The 19,200-nt window shown below is 39.8% G+C and overlaps 1 pseudogene; it reads right to left on the reverse strand.

Moving 5' to 3' along the window:
- Window positions 1–2,461: 2,461 nt before the first annotated feature.
- LOC147899352 (glycerol-3-phosphate acyltransferase RAM2 pseudogene) lies at window positions 2,462–17,508 on the reverse strand (annotated as a pseudogene).
- Window positions 17,509–19,200: the final 1,692 nt, after the last annotated feature.

A 19,200-nucleotide genomic window follows, 5' to 3' on the forward strand; every position in this document is an offset into this window, starting at 1 on the left:
AAGAGGACCCATAAGGTGTGTTGTACATAATCCATAATAGTAATATTATAAAATGCAAGGTGGCATGGCTCCTCCATGTGCCACCCCTCCACCTAGGATGCAATAATTGAGATATGGCTCAAAGTCCATGGGAGAAGCAATATAAAATGGAAGACTTTTCCACACACACCATGCATGTGGGAGGATACATTAATGTGGAGAGACCCCCTCTTTTGGCTATAAAAGGAAGGGGCTATTCCTTGATGGGACACGCTCATTCTTGTAAAGCCACCTAGCTAGTATTTTGATATTTCCCTCTCATCCCTTCTTTCCAATAAAGTATGGTTCACTTCCCTTGATGTCTACATCTAAACATTCCTCTTCCTATCATGAACATGCTTCTCTTCCCCCTCTCCCTTTCCCCTTGTGTCATAGTCTCCCTTTTCCTTCCCTCCACTTCTAATTCCTTGTTCACCCCTATGACACCCCTTCATCCTCGTGATCTCCTTTTCTCTATGGCCTTTGAGCGTAGCCATACTTAGTCTCTAGCCTCTGATCTCGATAACTTTTTCGGCTAAAACTACCCATGAATATTCCTCTCAATATCAACATATTCAAGAACATTGGTTTCATCCACCTTTTTCTATTTGCTAGAGATGTGATAGTCATGTTGAAGAAGAAACATTTGGTACATTATGTGAGTACCCATGAATATTACACTCAATATCAACATATAGCATTTTGGTTTCATCCACCTTTTTCTATTACTAGAGATGTAATAGTCATGCAATAGATAGATTCAATTAAGGTTTACATGTCAAACCTATTAGCTATGCACAAACGATCATCATGTGAATTTGAATGTTAAAGTATATCCTTGATGCACCTTTTCGATAATACATGGTAAAACTTATTTGATAATTAGATTTTTGGTTGAGATGAATGCAAATCTACACCCTATATCCTTCACAATGTGACTTGCAATAATTAAATTGATAGATCACTATCTATCATGATAATAAGTATGCATGATGGATGATTTAGTTGAGAGTATGTTGAAATGAAGTAGACATGTAGGGTAGTTTTGTGAATAAAGGGATCTTATAAATGAAGTAGACATGTAGGGCAGTTTTGTGAATAAAGCGGTCTTATAAACCCTAAAACCTATTGGAGAATTAACAAACTATTACAAATTTAAAATATGAATTGGCAAGATGGGCCTATTGGAAAATTAACAAACTATTACAAATTTAAACTAAATTGGCAAGATGGGAAACAAAATATAGCATCCATGTGCAGTAGTTTTGTGACTAAAGGGCTTTGTGATGTTATGTTAAAATTTCCTATGAAATGGCAATATAGGCCACACAAAAAGATGTGCTCGGACCAAATTCTCAAAGAAAGGACACAACCGCAAACAACATACTACACATTTGAAGCATTGTTTTGAGGATATGGTTGTGTGTGAATTTCTTTGTAATCTTGAGGACATTTTTTTCAAGTTATAATAATTCTAGTATGCATATTTTACCCATATTGGATGGATGTGCTATTATATTTTTAACATTTTTCATGATTGTAGTCCATGATGTGTGTCAACTAGGAGATCCATGGTGTCTACAACCTTGGTGGGGTCTTTTGTATGGACATGCATGGATGGAAGAGGATGTCCTTTTGTTGACAACATTTTTTGAGCCATATTTTAAAGAAATCTTTGTCAAATTCAAAAAGTAATTAATAAGTTTTTATCACATCAAGGAGTAGTGCACACAATACTAGCAATTTGACGCTGGTGGTGGGTTTTGATCCTTCGCATGGATTTTGAGGATGTTTTGAAGCACCACTTGTGTTATTTTGTGCAACTCAAAATTTGAGACTGTGCCAAATCAAGCACTAGATCGCCACTGCTTCCCCGTCCAATCGTATTTAGCCATCTCGCACTGGCTTTGGCTCCAGTCCCTTCAATGCTCTACCCCAACAATCAATAAAAATGTGCCACCTACAAACTGTGCAACTCCCTTCAACTAGTCAGATGCAAACAAAGGCATTTTGCAACTCTCAATAACACTCATCAAATTTAGTTCATGCTGAGGGGCTTTAGTTCACATGGATGAATGTCAAATGCACCATCGACCTCGCTCCAAACTTGCCGTGTGCACTAATCCTTGGAGGTCCCAAAATTCAAGAAGGGACTTAGAAGGTGAAAAGAAAGAAGGAGATTAGGAGTCTCCACAGAGGAGTAAATGTGAATGGCCCAAAAGTCATAAAAGGGGACCCCAAATCATCAATAGTCTCTGCCAAGGTTGGGAGTAGTGGCCAGCCAATGGGAATTTCGAAGAACCCAAAAAATAAATAAAATGGAATTTTCCCTTTCAAGACTAGATTGTCACTAAGGCCTTCTCCATTGGGCAGGCCGAAAAACCGTCCTTTAGTGTATTTTAAACGGGAAAAAATGGAAAACAAGGTGAATACTTAATAGTATTCAATAGGCCCACCCAACGTGACAGAGAGAGAAATTGAGGAGAGAGAGAGAGGAGTATTTTAAATAAAACAAATCGTGCGCATCCTTCTCACAATTCCAAGTAAGACAAACTATTCGAATGGGGGACAATGTCTCTGTTAGGCAACTCACACTGTAGATTACTACCGTGAGGCTCCTACCCAACACAATCAAAAGGATGACAGGATCCAAACAGGTTCAATGATAGCACACGAACAGAAGTCCATCGCCTGCTTCATCCGGATGTGGAATATTTCCTTTCACAATGAGACCAATTCCCGAAAGCTTGTATACTATTAGAACATATTGCACATGAGTGTCTACAAAAATTAAGACTCGGATGGTAGACAAGATGAATCCAACCAAAGAATTGTCCAACATGCAACTAAGGGTTTGGGGCATTGTACGAGATGCCCATCATGGAAAACGATGGGTTTGAAGAGCTTGTGCAAAGGAGCAGCCTCTACACTTCTATTTGATACTATGTAGGCTTTGTGCAATCACAAGCAAGAAGAGATCAACAATCTCTCATAGTGCACCTTGTAGCATAGCTCAACTTCTTCATTAGGATGATTAGCTTCAACAAGCAGTCCAATGCAACAAATTTGCTGCCTTGCGATCAATCAAGTCAAGATAAATGATGAATGGCCTATTAACTTCTATGAACAATCAAAATAGAGGAATATCGCTGCCTATACTTGGACCAAATCAGCTCAACGCTCAGGCAACATTGCAATTATTGAGCAGGAGCTTCTTGACTGCCTCGCAAAGGCATAAGAAGGGATAATCCACCACTGTGTCCTCTAGACCGACTTCTAGTAGCTCATTATCAAACTTAGCTTTCACTGCATTCCTCTTGTGCCAACCCACCAACACCTTTGGGGACTTTAGCAGACATGTTGCTCTACCTCCCTTTGTCACATGCTGAGTACCTTGTCTGCACCAAGATGGTTCGTAATGTGAGGATTTGCAATGATAGCACAGTGACTCCCACACGAAGAGAACACCCTCTAGAATTTGGGAGGAATATCCTCAACATAGAACCTAGGAAGAATTGCATGGACTCTCAGACCAGCAAACGAGAAAAAGATCAGGGTCTGGATGCCTGTAGCCTCCGACACAAAGTGAGAGAGAACCCAGGCAAGGGGAGCAAAGAGCATGAGCACAACTACCCGCAAAAGATAGCCTGCCTCCAGAGCTCCAAGCATGAAGTAAGGAAACGAGCTTCTACCTCTAGTAAGAGTTTCGATAAGTTGGCCACGATCGACTACTTCTCGCGGCCATCAGAGTAACATTTCTCCACATACTCAAAGGGTGGCAGCTAGAAGCTGGAATCGGCACGAGCTTTTGCTTTTGCAGGGCCCATCTGGAAGAATGAAATGCTTGAACAAATTTGGAGGTTGGCCTTTGCAAGACGTGATCTATATATCAACGTCTCATAGGTTCTTAGTACTGGAGGCATCTATCATATGAAGTTGAGAGAAGCTAGTTGAGTCAAAGAGAGTGTCCAACAAGAGACGATTAATGGGAGGCAGTTATAGAGAGCAAGGGTAAGAAGCATTCAACCTTAACAATCATGATTTCATTCTAAGATGCATGCAAGCATGTAGTTACGTCTAAATAAAGCAAAACTAGAGAAAAGTAATGAGGACTATCAATTATCATAATGAAGCACTAGGTGGACCAATGAGCTTATAGTAACACAAAATCTCTACAAAATTTCCTATTTTTCCTTTCTTATCACGCATCTTTTTCTCTATTAAGGTTTGGGGGAGCATGATTGGAGAAATGTTGATTGTTGGATTCGATTAAGAAATATGGGTCATTCGAGTATTTTTTTGCACACTGTTGCAAGTTTTTTGCTTTTTTTCAAGAATTAATTAAAATGTACCTCAATCTTGGTCACTTTCAAAAAAGGGGTTGTGATTAATTGGTCAGTTGTAGGGCAAAGTCAAGTTAAAGTGGAAGAAATGGCCAATAATAAGGAGAGGGTTTGGTCTCAATAATAGAGACAAGAAGCTAGGCCAAGTCTATGGACAAGAGAACGTATATGGCAAGGAGTCTCATAACTCATTTTTAGCAAAGAGTTTAGATGGGTGGGTAGCAACTCCCTTTCCCCTATACTTAGACCTGAATGAGTTGATTGGAACCCTTACTATGAGAGGGTCCAAACTAGACTCCACTTTCTCTTAGCACAACAAATTTGGAGGCATATGGCTCAAAATCATATGAGAGCAAATGCCTTTCCATATCTAGCTCACCTTACACAAACCTTTGTCCCCAAACTCTAGGATTTTGAGGATAGGCAAGTTAGATGGAAGGTGTAAGAGATGCTAGTGCTCAATAGAAGGTTTCATCCACCTTTTTGTTATATGCCCACCTGAAAGGAGAGTATGGAAGAAAATTATTTATGAAATCCACTTATCTAGAGTGCAATTTGCTAAGCCATCCTTGCAAAATTAGGAGACATAATGGCCAAAATTCATAGCACATGGATTATGGTTGATAAAGAATCCCATAAATGAGTTCTTTTTTAAAGATACTAATGTCAATCCCAAAATATATTTCCTATTGGGGTTAGCAAGAGGACTAGAAAGTTCTACAAACGACGCCCACCTATAATATATGCCATTGAAACTTGAAGAATGAGAGCTGTTTGTTGAGGATATGTCTCAACATAATGTATTATCACATGTTCATAGCACTAAACAAAAGAGTGCTAAAAGGCACAAGGGTTGGAAACACCAACCCTAACCCTAAAGGGGTTTATCCAGTATTTTCAACTAGATCTAATGTATAGTTAGTCATTTGTGGTATGCTCTCTAATTGTTCCCTCTCTCTTCATCTCCACTCTTCTCCTCTCCTCTCTCCATATTTGTTCATGGTATTAGAGCTCATGGTTCTACCTTCTATTGAGGCATCGTGATCCTTGAGAGTGAGAAAGATATTGAGTTTATTTTCTCTTGAAAGATTTGTGAGAGGTATCTCGATTGTGAGAGATTTCATTTCTTGGTTTCTTTGAGAGATTTGGTTTTGAGAAAGAGAGAGATTTTCCTTCCTCCATTTATGAGAGAGGGAGAAAGTCTTGGCATAGAGACCTTTGAGGATCTCTTAAGTCCTCCTATTGTAGAATGAGGTGTGGAGAGTAGCTCAAAGTCAACTCACTCAGTAGGCTTCTACATATTATCTACCTCCTAAGCAACATCTACAAGGCAAGTGGCAGCTCCCTATGGCTAACAGCGAGCCTAAGGTTGCAAGCAACACCTAACCACTTAACGACTTCTATGACCTACATAGCTGCATCCATAGCCCACTATGGCTCCAGCAATGCCCATGCAAAGCAAGCCCATGGCTAGCGCCAAGCAACCAAAGCTACAACGGCTCAATCATACCTTGCAACCAAGGCGGCTCCTCACACCAACGCGGCTCTACCATAGCACTTGGACAAACAAGGCGACCTGACCTCCAATGACATCCAAGCCAACTCAGCACTCCTCTACAATGACACGATTGAAGGGCTAGCTACAACTTCACCACAGCCATTGACAAACCATCAGTCCACTGTATCCTACGTCCAAACGACGCTCCAAATGCTACCACCAAGCCTTTCTATTACTAGCTTACACACAAACAATACCTTGCATCAACCCACACCTGATAGGTCAACTGAGCGGTGACTCCAACAATGAGGCACATATAGCAACGCAAGCCTTCATAACTTCCACGAGCCAGCCATGATCATGCGACTGAGCAACATAACCTCTCACAACTAGAGGACATGCAACAACTTCCAAACTCGACCCACAAGCAATCGATGCCTCAATTGACCTCCAGCCATAGCTAACAGGCAGGAATGTCCAATGTAGCTCACAATCGACCAAACTACCCACAGTCAAACCCACAATCAACAACAGACTTCAACTGAGCTAGCAACATAGCTATTACTCCATTGATAGAAAGCTTCAAGGGCCACCCAACATCGCGCAAGCTCCTACAACGAACACACTCCAACAAGCTCCATTAACTGATCAAGTATAGCCAACCAAAACGACTAGTAATGCAAACGCTTCACACCAAGGAGCAAATCAAAAGCGCCTCCATGAACCGACACAAAGCAATGGAGGAGAAATGAGAATTTTGCCCATGACGAAATCTTAGAAAGATTTTGGTGAAGCTTCTTGCAACACGTGGCACTTCAGCAAATCAAACACTTACCCTATCCTAAGGGTGACCACAGAGAGGCTTAGTCTCTAGGTTGCCACATGGCAAACTTATCTTATCCACCACATCAACAATGCTAGCTATCTACCACGTCACCCTGACACATGGCCACCAATTGCCACATCATCACAACAACCCTAGTGCCATGTCATCCGTAACAAGTGTCCCCTGCCTACCACATCATCAACTCAATCACAGCATCCCCATCATCACCGCCTACCATGTAATCATCCACATTAGCATGCCACATCACCAAACTACGACATCATCGACACGTTAGCTTCCACATCACCATCCACATCATCAAGACACCTCAATAGTGCCACATCAGCACACTTGCACCTCATCACTACCACATAGCAAAGCCCCTACTAGGCACTGTCATCCCCCCTCCACAAGCACATTGTGAATGTTGCATGTGCGCAAAGGTGCCACCTCAGCACTATGCTCCATAGGTGCAGCCCTTCACAGGCACAAACTGCATGTGACCCCTCTTGCCACATCATCATTTCTCATTTTGCCCCTCCACCTTGATCAACAAGTTGTATCTCTTAATTCAGGAACAATTTGAGGATGGTCCAAAAAGGAAAAATGCCTGATTTTTCATGCTCTATGCGCTTGTCACATCACGTGTGCATTTTGGTGCTTGTATCACACACTTTTTAGCCTCAGTATGAAATCCACTTCTTGCACACATTCAAGCCTCTACATTGATGCATCTGGCCCAACATCTAAAAGGAACAAAAGGAAAATAAATTATTTGCTCCTTTTCATTGCTCAATGGTTGGTCTAGGTCTAGATTAGAGTAGATTAGTTCATCCATAGAGGAGATAACTCCAAAGCAGCAAGCCATGAGTAAAAATTCCTGACTAGTTCCTACTCGGAGTCAGCCGTACTCTCACATGCCGTTTCACATCATCACATGTCCTAAAACTTGACCATCTATACATCAGTGAATAGATTCCATAGTATTCAAAGGTATTGGTGGATTGTTCAGTGAACAAATTGAACATCATTTGATTTTGCACTCACATGCCTTCATTGTAAAGCCTTATTGGCTATTTTTATAGCATTGTGCACATTATTTTCAACCTTGTAAAGCCTCTTGACTATTCTTGGCATCATTTGCCACATAAGCCTTGTAACAAATTGGAATATACTATAGTTTTATCTTCACAGACAGTTCAGATTGCAGTTCTTTCATACAGTGTTTTTCACAGGCATTTCTAGTACATTTCTTGCATCATCTCTACCACTAGCAACCTCAATTTGGAGGCATATGTTAAGTTAGAAAACTCCAACTACAGCACATGGAAATATCAAATGGATATCATTCTTGTACTTCAAGACAAACGGTAGTATGTCAATGGGTCTACACCTTGACAATCCAGTGTAACTCCCATCATTGTTGCACCACAAGTAGAAGGGTCTACACCTGCACCAGTTTCATTGCTATTTTTAAAACTTGGTTGATCTGGTTTCTCAATGTGAGAATTTTGGATTGGTTTTTAGACTCTGAAAGAGCTGCGAACATATCCCATGCTTCTTTAGATGTCTTCACTATGTTGAGCTATCCAAGCATGACATCTTGCACATTTTTTTTGATCAAGTGATATGAATATTTGTCTTTCTTGTCTCATTCTACCTAATCGAGCAATGGAAAGATCTATTAGAGGTGTGGACATCGTACACTAGAAGAGTTACAGTAATTTTTTCTTGGTGAAGAACTCAGGACTCATGCCATTGAAGAACGCAAAGGTCATTCTAATGACCAAGCATTCATAGCCTCAGAAAAAGGTAGAGACAGAGATAGAGGCAGAGTTAGAGCATCTCAAAGAAGTGGTTATTATCTTCAAAATCAATAATAGGATCAGCATTAACATCAACATCAGTATCTAAGAGGAAATCATTCCATTGAAAGATTTCAAGGAAGAGGAAATACAACCACTGTGTCAAACATTCAGTGCAACTATTGTCATAAGTTTGGACACTATGAAAGAGATTGCCATAAGAAGTGGTATGACCAAGGATGTCAATCTAGTAGCAATAGAGGGAATTTTTGTGGAAGGTGAAATCATCACGGTGGACATTCAAGTCACCAGTCATTAACCTTAGAATATGTATCTTGCAAGTGAGGATATGCAAAAGACTAAAACAATGTACATTGACATAGATTGTAATTCAAAAGGGGAATGTAGTTATCAAGTTGATCAAGCAGATCAAGATCCTTGATACATCAACATTGGTGCATCATCACACATGACAAAGCATCAAGAATGGTTCATAGAGTTGAAACCATTAGAAGGTCCAAAGAATGTTGTTTACACGGCACATAATACACCAAATTCAATTCAAGGGAAAGGCATTCTCCATATGAACAATTTCATCCGTACTAAAGGATTGGTGAAAGATGTACTCTTCATTCCAAAGCTTAGCAAGAACCTTTTGTCAGTTGGGCAAATGACAGAACACAACTATCAAGTCATCTTTGATGGGGATGAATGTACAATCAGAGACAACTCCCCAAAGGATATCAGCTAGTGGGAAAAGCAATCAAGTAAGGAGGCTTGTTTAGAATGCTAGCTTCAGTACTAGACTTGAATGAAATGTCAGCTCAGCAATAGCCAATGCCACTTTCCACAATATGGCACAAGAGATATGAGCATGTGAATTTCAAAAATATGATGCAATTGAGAAATCAAAAGTCTGATGCAATTGAGAAATCAAAATATGGCACTTGGCATTTTGAAACTTTAGTTTCTATGAAAATTTTGCAAACCATGTTGCTTTGATAAACAAAAGAGAACTAATTTTGGAAAAAGCACCTCTTGAGCAAGAGGTATTCTTGATTTGATACATACAAATGCATGGGGTTATGCATAGACCCACAACATCAATGACTATAGCAGATATTGTTGGGTCTACTTTCTGAAAGAGAAATTGAAGTCTTTTCTAGAATGCAAGAATTCAAAGCCATGGTAGAGAACCAAACAAGCAGAAAGATCAAAGTCATGAGATCAAACAAAGCAGGTGTATACATGTTATTAACATTCCTAAACTTTTATAGAAACAATGGCATTTGAAGATAGTTCAGATGTGCAGATACTCCTCAATAGAATGCAATAGCTGAAAGGAAGAATGGGACTTTAGCAGGCAGTGCTAGAGCAATGCTCAGTGAGAAATAGCTAAAAGGAAGAATGGGACTTTAGTAGGCAGTGCTAGAGCAATGCTTAGTGAGAAGCATCTTTCAAATTAATATTGGGTAGAAGTGATTACCACTGGAAACTACTTGCTTAATCGAATTCTGACCAAACCGTTTGAGGGTATGACACCTTATGAAGCATTAATTAGATATAAGCCATGCATTGGGCATCTCCACATACTAGGTTGCATAGCGTATCTACACATACATGATGATCGTCATAGAAAGTTGGATGTGAAGTCACATAAATGCATCATGGTTGGCGAGAGAGCAAAGCATACAAGTTGTATGATTGCACCAACCAAAAGGTCATAATCTCTAGAGATGTAATATTTAATGAAGAATATGAATGGAAAACATCCAATACACATGAGATGGTCACATCTATTACTCAGTCACCTACAGAACAGGTTGATAAAGAAGAGCAAGAATTGTCAGAGGATCCACCTACAGAGTAGAAACTCAGATGGTCTGCTAGGGAAAGCAGACCACTAGCAAGGTTGACATATGCCCAGAAAGGCAAAGCAATTCAGAGTAAAACCACTGATTATGCTCTTATGAATATCATCATGGCCACTGAAGAGCCAGTGTAATGCTGTTGACAAGCTAAAATGCAAACTTATAAGAATGAAGCAATGGAAGCTTTGTATAAAAACAACAATTGGGAATTATGTGATCCTCCACCAAGAAAGAAGGCCATAGCAAACAAATGGATTTACAAATTAAGTACAATCTAGATGGAAGCTTTGAAAGATACAAAGCCAGACTAGTTTTGCATGGCAATATTATCAAGATTATAATGAGACATGCTCTAGTAGTAAAGATGGATTCCATAAGATTTTTTATATCTTTAGCCACACTCAACAGATGGAATGTGTACTAGCTAGATGTCAAAAATGCTTTTCTCAATGTTTATCTACATGAGGAAGTCAACATGTAGTAACTAACAGGTTATGTTGAGCCAGGGAAAGAGCATTAGGTTTGCCATCTCAAGAAAAGTCTCTACAGCTTAAAGCAATTGCCCAGAAGTTGGTATAGAAGAATTGACAAGTATTTTGCTGATTTGGGATACATGAAGTCTAGTGCAGATCATACTCTCCATTACAAAGACAAAGTTCAAGGGGAAGACATCACTATTGTAGTTTTGTATGTAGATGATCTAATTGTGACAAGAAGTGATGATAGCTTCATCAAAAAATTGAAAATACGACTTATCTACTAAGCTCAACATGAAAGATCTTAGACTTATGCACTATCGTCTTGGTCTTGAGTTCTAGGGAGACTCAGACAACACCTTCATGATACAGCAAAATTATGTGTATAGTCTCCTAAAAAAGTTTCATGTTGCAGATTGCAAGATTGCAATCACTCCATGGAACAGAGTTTGAAACTTACCAACAATCCAAACAAGCCTATAGTCAATGACAAGTACCACCAGCAGCTCATCGGATCTCTTATATTTATGACTATCACGAGGACATATATTTGCTATGCAGTAAGTCCACTTGCATAGTCTGTGTCAAATCCAAAGAAGTCTCAGTGGAATGCAGCCAAACAGCCTTGAGATACATCACGAAGAGTATAGAGGTAGTCATCCAAGGTTGCATGGATGTTGTAACACTGACTATGTAGGAGATGCAATTTTCCTTGGTCAAGGTGCTATATCATAGTTGTCAAACAAGAAGCCAACTGTTTATGTGTCTTCAACATAAGCAGACTATAGGGCACTCACAATAGTTGCATGTGAGGCTATATGGATCACAAGATTATTGTTAGAAACTGATTTCTTACATTGATGTTAAAGAGCGCTTCATCAGAGAAAGAGTGTTACTTGGTGACATCATACAAGCTCTTGGTTTGACTAAGAGGAAGGACATTCCATTGTGATGGGAGATGATGTTCATTCCTTCTTCGATCCCCCATAGTCATCATCTTGAGGGAAGGCCTACTTCACAATGTTGATTTTGAGGGAAGGTGTTAAGGAGTCATCTCAACATCATGTATTATTACATGTGCATAGCACTAACCAAAAGAGTGCTGAAAGTCACAAGGGTTGGAAACCCTAATCCTAACCCTAAAGCGGTTTGTATATTTAACTAAATCGAGTGTACAGTAGTCATTTGTGGTGTGCTCTCTAGCTATGCCCTCTCTCCTCATTTTCACTCTTCTCCTCTCCTCTCTCCATATTTTTTCATTGTTTTTATCTCTACTACTATTCTTGGAGCTACTATCGAGATGGGATTTTTTAAAGTCTCATATATTTGTTGGCACATCCAACTATAATTTAGAAGAAATTATGTAAAAATCTTTCTTTAATATATAAAAATCACTCTCCCAAAAAAAAAAGACAAAAGCTCAACTTGGTTCCCAAATTTGAAAGTAATAATAAGTACCCTTCACAAAATTAGAGGAAAATAGATAATGAGATTTATGGTCTTTTTAATTCCAGCATATGTAAACTACTATAATACCCAAAAAAGGGTGTGCTCTTAGTACTCAAATTTTGATGTTTTAGACTAGAGGCATTCTTCTCAAGGGAGTAAATGGGTATACAAATTTCACAATGGCATTCTCTCATCTAAGCACATGCACTTTTGCTTTTATGGATTAAACTTAATCAATCTTGGTCCAATTAAAAATTTGTTGACACATTGGAATTGTGGAAATGTTGGTGGAATAAGAAGTTCCAAGTTGTTATGTCATAGTAGAAACATATATAATAAATTACACATTGTAATGCATCAACAATAGAAAATATCATTAGACTTAGAGAAAACCAAAACACTAAACCTACATAATGGTAGGAGGATCCTAGCAATGTGAGAACTCTTTATAAATTGCAAGAGTGGCTTAAGAAGGACCAAATTTGTCAGTTCAACAAGATCATTCCAACCAAGATTGTGCCATTAAATTGAATAAATGGAAAAGATTAGGAAGAGAGATTTGTATGCAAAAAATAGCAATTTATTTTAAATTTTGCTTGTGCTTTACTCACATTTTCACATAGAGACCTCTATATATTCTCTCTTTTTGGATCTACATCTATGTTACTTTTTGGATCTACAATCAAATTTTTTTAAGGGTGATGCTCATGTACATATACGTGTTTATATAATTAAAACCACTATATTTTCCAACAAAATTGCCTATTATATTCAAAGGAACTTCTGAAAAGAAAACATTGGTAATGTAGCAAAAGCCACAATGATTCATGGAGCATTATCTTATATGTGAAATGTACATTAGCAACACCCCTTACGTATGTATCTCCCCTAGACTCATTAGGTAGGCACCAATTGCAATATAAGTTTTTGTGAGGTCTCACCCAACTTAAGGAAATTAAAAGATCCAATCATTTGGATGGTAAGGTAGGATCATAAGATCAGACACTACAATCTACAAGGAAATAACAACTGTGTCATGTAAATGGCAAAGGGATGCTTCCCATCCAAATTCTAGTTTTGTTTTTATGCCTCGTAGTAAAGGTGTTGTCTATGTCTCTTGGGGCATTTAGCTATCACAAGCTCATCTAAACAATAATTTATGGATTTTTCCTCCACGTGCACCAATGTGTTTTCAATACATTTTAACACCTTAGTGTAGAAATGGGGCCAATTGGTGATCAACATGTGTTAATGGATTGTGTGTAGGGTCCCAATCTAATTGCATAGCCCACCCATGGGAGAGTCCAATTCCCTAAAATGAATCCAAGGATATGGGTCTCCTTTACTTCTAAACATTATATATCTTCTTCCATGTTCACCCTAATTGGCTATTTCCACGTGGCAATCTCACATATAGCTTGCCAAACCATATTTTACACCCCTCAAGACCTCACTTACAAGTGTCTAATGAGGGAGGTAATCTAGACCTCTTCCTAGTGGCAAAGTCTACTACATGTCACATGGGGGGCCTTCTTTATCATCACCATGATATCATCATTCACATCCATTATGCACTGCCATTGCATTCATAAAGGTTTGCTACATGGCATGCCCGATTACCTCCTCTTGTAGTGCACTTTGTGGACCTCTACCCATTCAGTCAATCTTATCTAGCCTCATGCATCACTTGGTCTGCTTTTTTTGGGTCATTTCATGTAGCTAATGTCCTTGAAATTTTTGCACATGGGTCATATCTACTACTACTAAGTCATTGTGTGCCCTCTTCTATCTAGTTCCTAGTCAGGGTATCATGATTTGTGCATGTCATACCTGCTACTACTAAGTCATTGTCTGTCCTCTGGTATCTAGTTCCTAGTCAGGCTATCATGATTTGTTCATACCTTTGCCTTATAGCATCCAACTTTACAATGGAGCTATTGTAGTGTAGCACTATAGCTTTCCTATGGTTGCTATGCTCATTGCACATGCAGGCTTATGCATCCAACTTTACAGTGGAGCTATTGTATTGTAGCACTATAGCTTTCCTATGCATGTTATGCTCACATGCGGGCTTATGGATCCTTCTAGTCATTGGTGTTTGTATGTATTGCTAGCTATAGCTATGCACTCATCAAACACTATCTATGTACCCAATCTATAAGTGTGTCTCTTGTTCTGAATCAGTGCTACCACTATCTTTGCTCTTGCCCTGCCCAAGATCTCACTTTGTTTGTCTCTGTGTCTGATTAGATCCTGATTTGGAACCGTGTAGAATTGAGGGCAATCAATGACCAATGCATGTCATCGGGCAGCATGTAGAGTCCTAATCCCACCACCTAGCCACCCAAAAAAAGCCCAATCCCCCAAAATGGATCCACGGTATAGGCCTCCTCCACTTTTAGCCTTTAGATGGTTACCTCCATGTGCACCCACTATATATGTGGGATTATTTATCTTGGCTACATGACGCTTGCCAAACCACATGTTTTGATGTTTACATTAGAGCTGTTTTGTGAATCCTTTCCATTTTTCTATGCAAGGTTTAAACATTCACACACACCTTGCCTTGTTTCTTCACCATATCTACTATTGCAAAATTGAAGGAAGAGATACACTAACATATATAGTTAGCTTATTTAGGTTGCTAACAATAATAAAAATGGGTATGATCATGAGCATGCACTTGTGAATCCTTTCCAATTTTCCACGTAAGGTTTTAACATTCACACATACCTTGCCTTGTTTCTTCGCCATGTCTACTATTGCAAAATTGGAGGAAGAGACACAATGACATTATATAGTTTTTTTATTTAGCTTAGTTAGGTTGCTAACAACAATGAAAATGGGTATGATCATGAGCATGCATTATGGGCTAATGAAAGGGATTGTAGCATTGGAAATATATTCTAGGATGTGCAAAAGAAGCCTATCTAGGAAAAGACTTTTACATGTTTATGGTTTGCCTCCATTTAAGAAGCTGCAAAAGCGCACACATCTCCACACATGCACTTTGGTTTTTGTGGATTGCAAGTGATCAATCTAGTCTAATGGTAAAATTTTTGAGACTTGGCAAAATTCGAGGTGATGTAAGTGAGCAATACTACTTTGAAAGGGGGGAAATCTTTTGGCGAGCTTTTTAATGTGAGCTTTTTTACCATTTCCTTTGTTTTTGCGAGCTTTTTTTAAAAATCCATACATGTTTTTGTTATAAGAAAGATGGGGAGGTTAGAAAGAGGGGGAGAGAATATAGGATATGTTCATTTTCATAGCATGTGGGAGGGGTGGAAGAGTGTATGCTATGCACAAGGGGGGGGCGGTAGGAGGCAAAAAATTATGGAAGATATGTCCATATTCAAAGTAGACGGGAGGAACTAAGGGAGATATGTACATTTTAAAAGTGTATAATTTGAAACTTTTGACCTCATATTTGGATTCCTCGTCGAATTCCGGTCATTTTGAGTACCAACATGACCATATTCTGCTAAAAATTGAAAAAATGGTGTTTTTGTCATTTTGGCTAGCGCAGACTCAAAATAGGCCCCAAACAGGCCAAAATGACAAAAACACCATTTTTCCAATTTTTATCAGAATATGGCCATGTTGGTACTCAAAATGACCAAAATTCGACGAGGAATCCAAATATGAGGTCAAATCTGTCAAATTATACACTTTGAAAATAAACAAATTTCCCACATGCTCTCCCTTCCCCTTTACATTTAGTAGATGAACATAACTTTCACATTCCTCATCCTCTCTCTCCTCCTTGCACTCCTCTTTGCATACCTTATAAGTTCCCCCTCTACGTTCTCGACTATGATAATGAATATATGTTCCAACTCCCCTCCCCTCCCTTCTCCATGCCACCTTACCCATGCGCCCGTCCCTCCCTCTTTCCTTTATCTCCCCTCCCCCCCCTCTCTCCTCTTAACTGCAACCACAACCCAAACTTTCAACCCACCCCACTCCATAACCCCCCCCCTCTCTCTCTCTCTCTCAGGTGAATGAAAAGCTCGCAATATTCATGAAAATTGAAAAAAAGCTCACCAAAAAATCACACCCCTTTGAAAGCAACATGGTAGCCACTGCTAGGAGATTCCTGAAGATGGATGTCCTTGCTTGTGTTTGGGTATACATATGTCTATCAACAGTATGCATCTTCATGTGCCTTGAGATTTTTTGAGTCTATGCTAGTGGATGAACTTATTGTTTTGGTGAATTCTATATTTGTAGTGGTTTATCTATGTTCTTCTCTTTATATTGTACCCACCTCTATTGAAGCACTCTCATTTATCTATTTGCCCTTGCACTACTCACAGATCAATATCCACCACTTCCCCTCTCATTTTCACTCAATTTCCCACCCATTCCTACTAGCATAAACGATGATGAAGTGTACTCGCTTATATGCAAAAACTGGTGGAAGATCATCACTATTGTAAGACTGAACGTTAATCTTTGGATAAATTGAATAATACAATCTCATTAATGCAGAAGCTCATCTACAGCATCACGGAATACACACCTGTGGTGGAAGTGGGCACATGAACTCCGGGATGAAGAGCTCATGGGTTCCCTTTGCTTTGCAAGACTTCCTCCAAACCGAAGAACTCGGTCCGTAGCCATAGTTGATAAGGAAAAATGATGTGAGACCAACGGGTAGGATAATGGAGAAGCGAATTTATGTTTCATCAAGGTAGCCATAGAAAATGAACCAGATCTTTACACAATCGTGCAATTATTCTTCAATTCTCTCTACAGACCAAGATAGAGTTGCACTAGATGGTTGTTGTGTCTCTCGAGGATACTGAATTACCAACATAAGAGAGGTCTCAAGTCATGATGGGGAATAACTTTTTGCACAGATCCCTATTGCTGAAGAAAATCACCGACTAAATAAGGTGATCTTGTATGTCTTGATGAAAGCTAGCAGGGAGATTATAATGCCTAATACAGACCTATTGATTAAGAAAATCGCTAACTGAAGAAGGTGATCTTATACGTCTTGATGAAAGCTAGCAGGCAGCTTACAATGCCTAAATACAAGGTAAACGCTGAAGCCAGATTTGTTGGATCACCCTAGCTTGAATCAAACTCCATACACGATACTGTACTTCATTTAGTTGGCCCTTATCACCGAAAGAATCTGCTTCTATCTCAGCTGAATAAAAAAATTTGCCTGACTGAGCCAACGCTGAATCAACCCAGCTTGAATCAAACTCCATACACGATATTGTACTTCATTTTGTTGGCCCTTATCGCCAAAGAGAATCTGCTTCCATCTTAGCTGAATAAAAATTTGTGCCTGAATCTATTTTAGGCACTTTAGGCGATGGCTTCGTTCTTTGCACTATATTCCTCTTTATATAGAGAGCAGAGGGTGAACAAGAAAGAGCTGTAGAGGAAAGATGGTTCATAGATCTCCTTCGAAATGATTGCCTCGGGATCTGTGCCTGAGTCCTCCTAAGAGAGGGTGCCAAAAGCAGCAAGGAAAGTTCCTCCCGCAGCCTGCATTGGTCCAAAACAGCTCCAAAACAGCTCCAGAAGCCACCACGCAGCCAAAAACATGTGCACAAAGGTCCAGCACAACAAAAGACAACCCCACGCACTTGTTGGAGGTAGCTAAACATGTCTGTATAGACGTCCATACAATCCGTATGAAAATTTTTAGAAAGCTCAGAAATGACTTCTAGCACTTCCTAGAAGTGCGAACTAGCCTTGGAACAGTCAAAACAGAGTGAAAACGGCTGAAAATGGCTGAAAACAGGCTTGAAACAGCTCCAAGTGTTGAAAAACTCCACAAGAACAATTGAAAACGTCCAACACCTTTGGAAGAGGGAGGGGAGAGAGATGGAAGGTGGGGGAAGGGCATGCATACACATGCATGACAAATGGCATATCCTCCTTGCCATTCGCCCCTTCATTAAAATCCTAACCCCCATACCAAGGACAACGTTGGTTGTCCTTGGGCCCAACTTTTAGACCCCTCTTTTAAAGCCTTTGCCTTTCCCCTAGGACCTAGTGGTGCACCTAGAATTTGCCCTTAGGAGCTTCAAGGAAGTGTGCACTTCCTCTAACCAGTCCCTCACAGCCAAACCATTACAACACTTAACCATGGTTAACCTTGGGTTAAGCATAGGTTGAGTTACGAAGATACTTTACATCACTTTTCACATCCTCGTGACATACCCTCCTCTTAAAACCGCAAACTACCTAGGTTGCTGCTGAAAAAGTACAAATAGGCAGAAATAGCCCATACCAGAATATACATCATCTGTAAGATACAACCTACAATGATAATATGGGCTAGGAGAGCTCGAGAGTCCCCATCCATACGTCAATGCATCCTCTATGTCGAGTGTCGCGAACACCCATCATGGAGACCTAGCAAGCAGCATCTCGGGTGAGACAATCGGTGCCACCAAGCGATCTCCAGATATATGAGCAGTCTGAATCAAGGAAGGGGAGGTGCTACCCTCCTCTTGAGCACCAGGCAATGCTCGATCTCTGCTCTGTTGAACCTATAGGAGCATGTACCGTAGTTGGCGCAAGCTGAAACTCGTCGAGGTAGAGCTGCAAAATCTGAGGTGAGTCTGCCAGGTCACCCTCCTCCATCCACCTCGCATCCAGTGTAGGATAATTCTTGAACTTCACCAGGTAGCGATGGGAAACTCTACCTTTCACTTTTCTTTCCATATGTGCCAAAATCTATTCCGGAACCAAGATTTGATCCAACTCTTCCACCTCAGGCTGATCCTCATGTAGCAGGTCAACAGGCACATCACCTTGGAAATGCTTCAATAAACTCACATGAAAGGCATTGTGTATGGTCCAAGTGGTAGGTAGCTTCAGCCTATAAGCCACATCATTAATGCGTTCAAAAATTTGAAAAGGACCATAATACCGCATCTTCAGCT

Source organism: Dipteris shenzhenensis, chromosome 8, assembly GCF_047967505.1.
Source record: "Dipteris shenzhenensis isolate YYH24624 ecotype China chromosome 8, Dip_SZ_1.0, whole genome shotgun sequence".
NCBI classification, from domain to species: Eukaryota; Viridiplantae; Streptophyta; class Polypodiopsida; order Gleicheniales; family Dipteridaceae; genus Dipteris; species Dipteris shenzhenensis.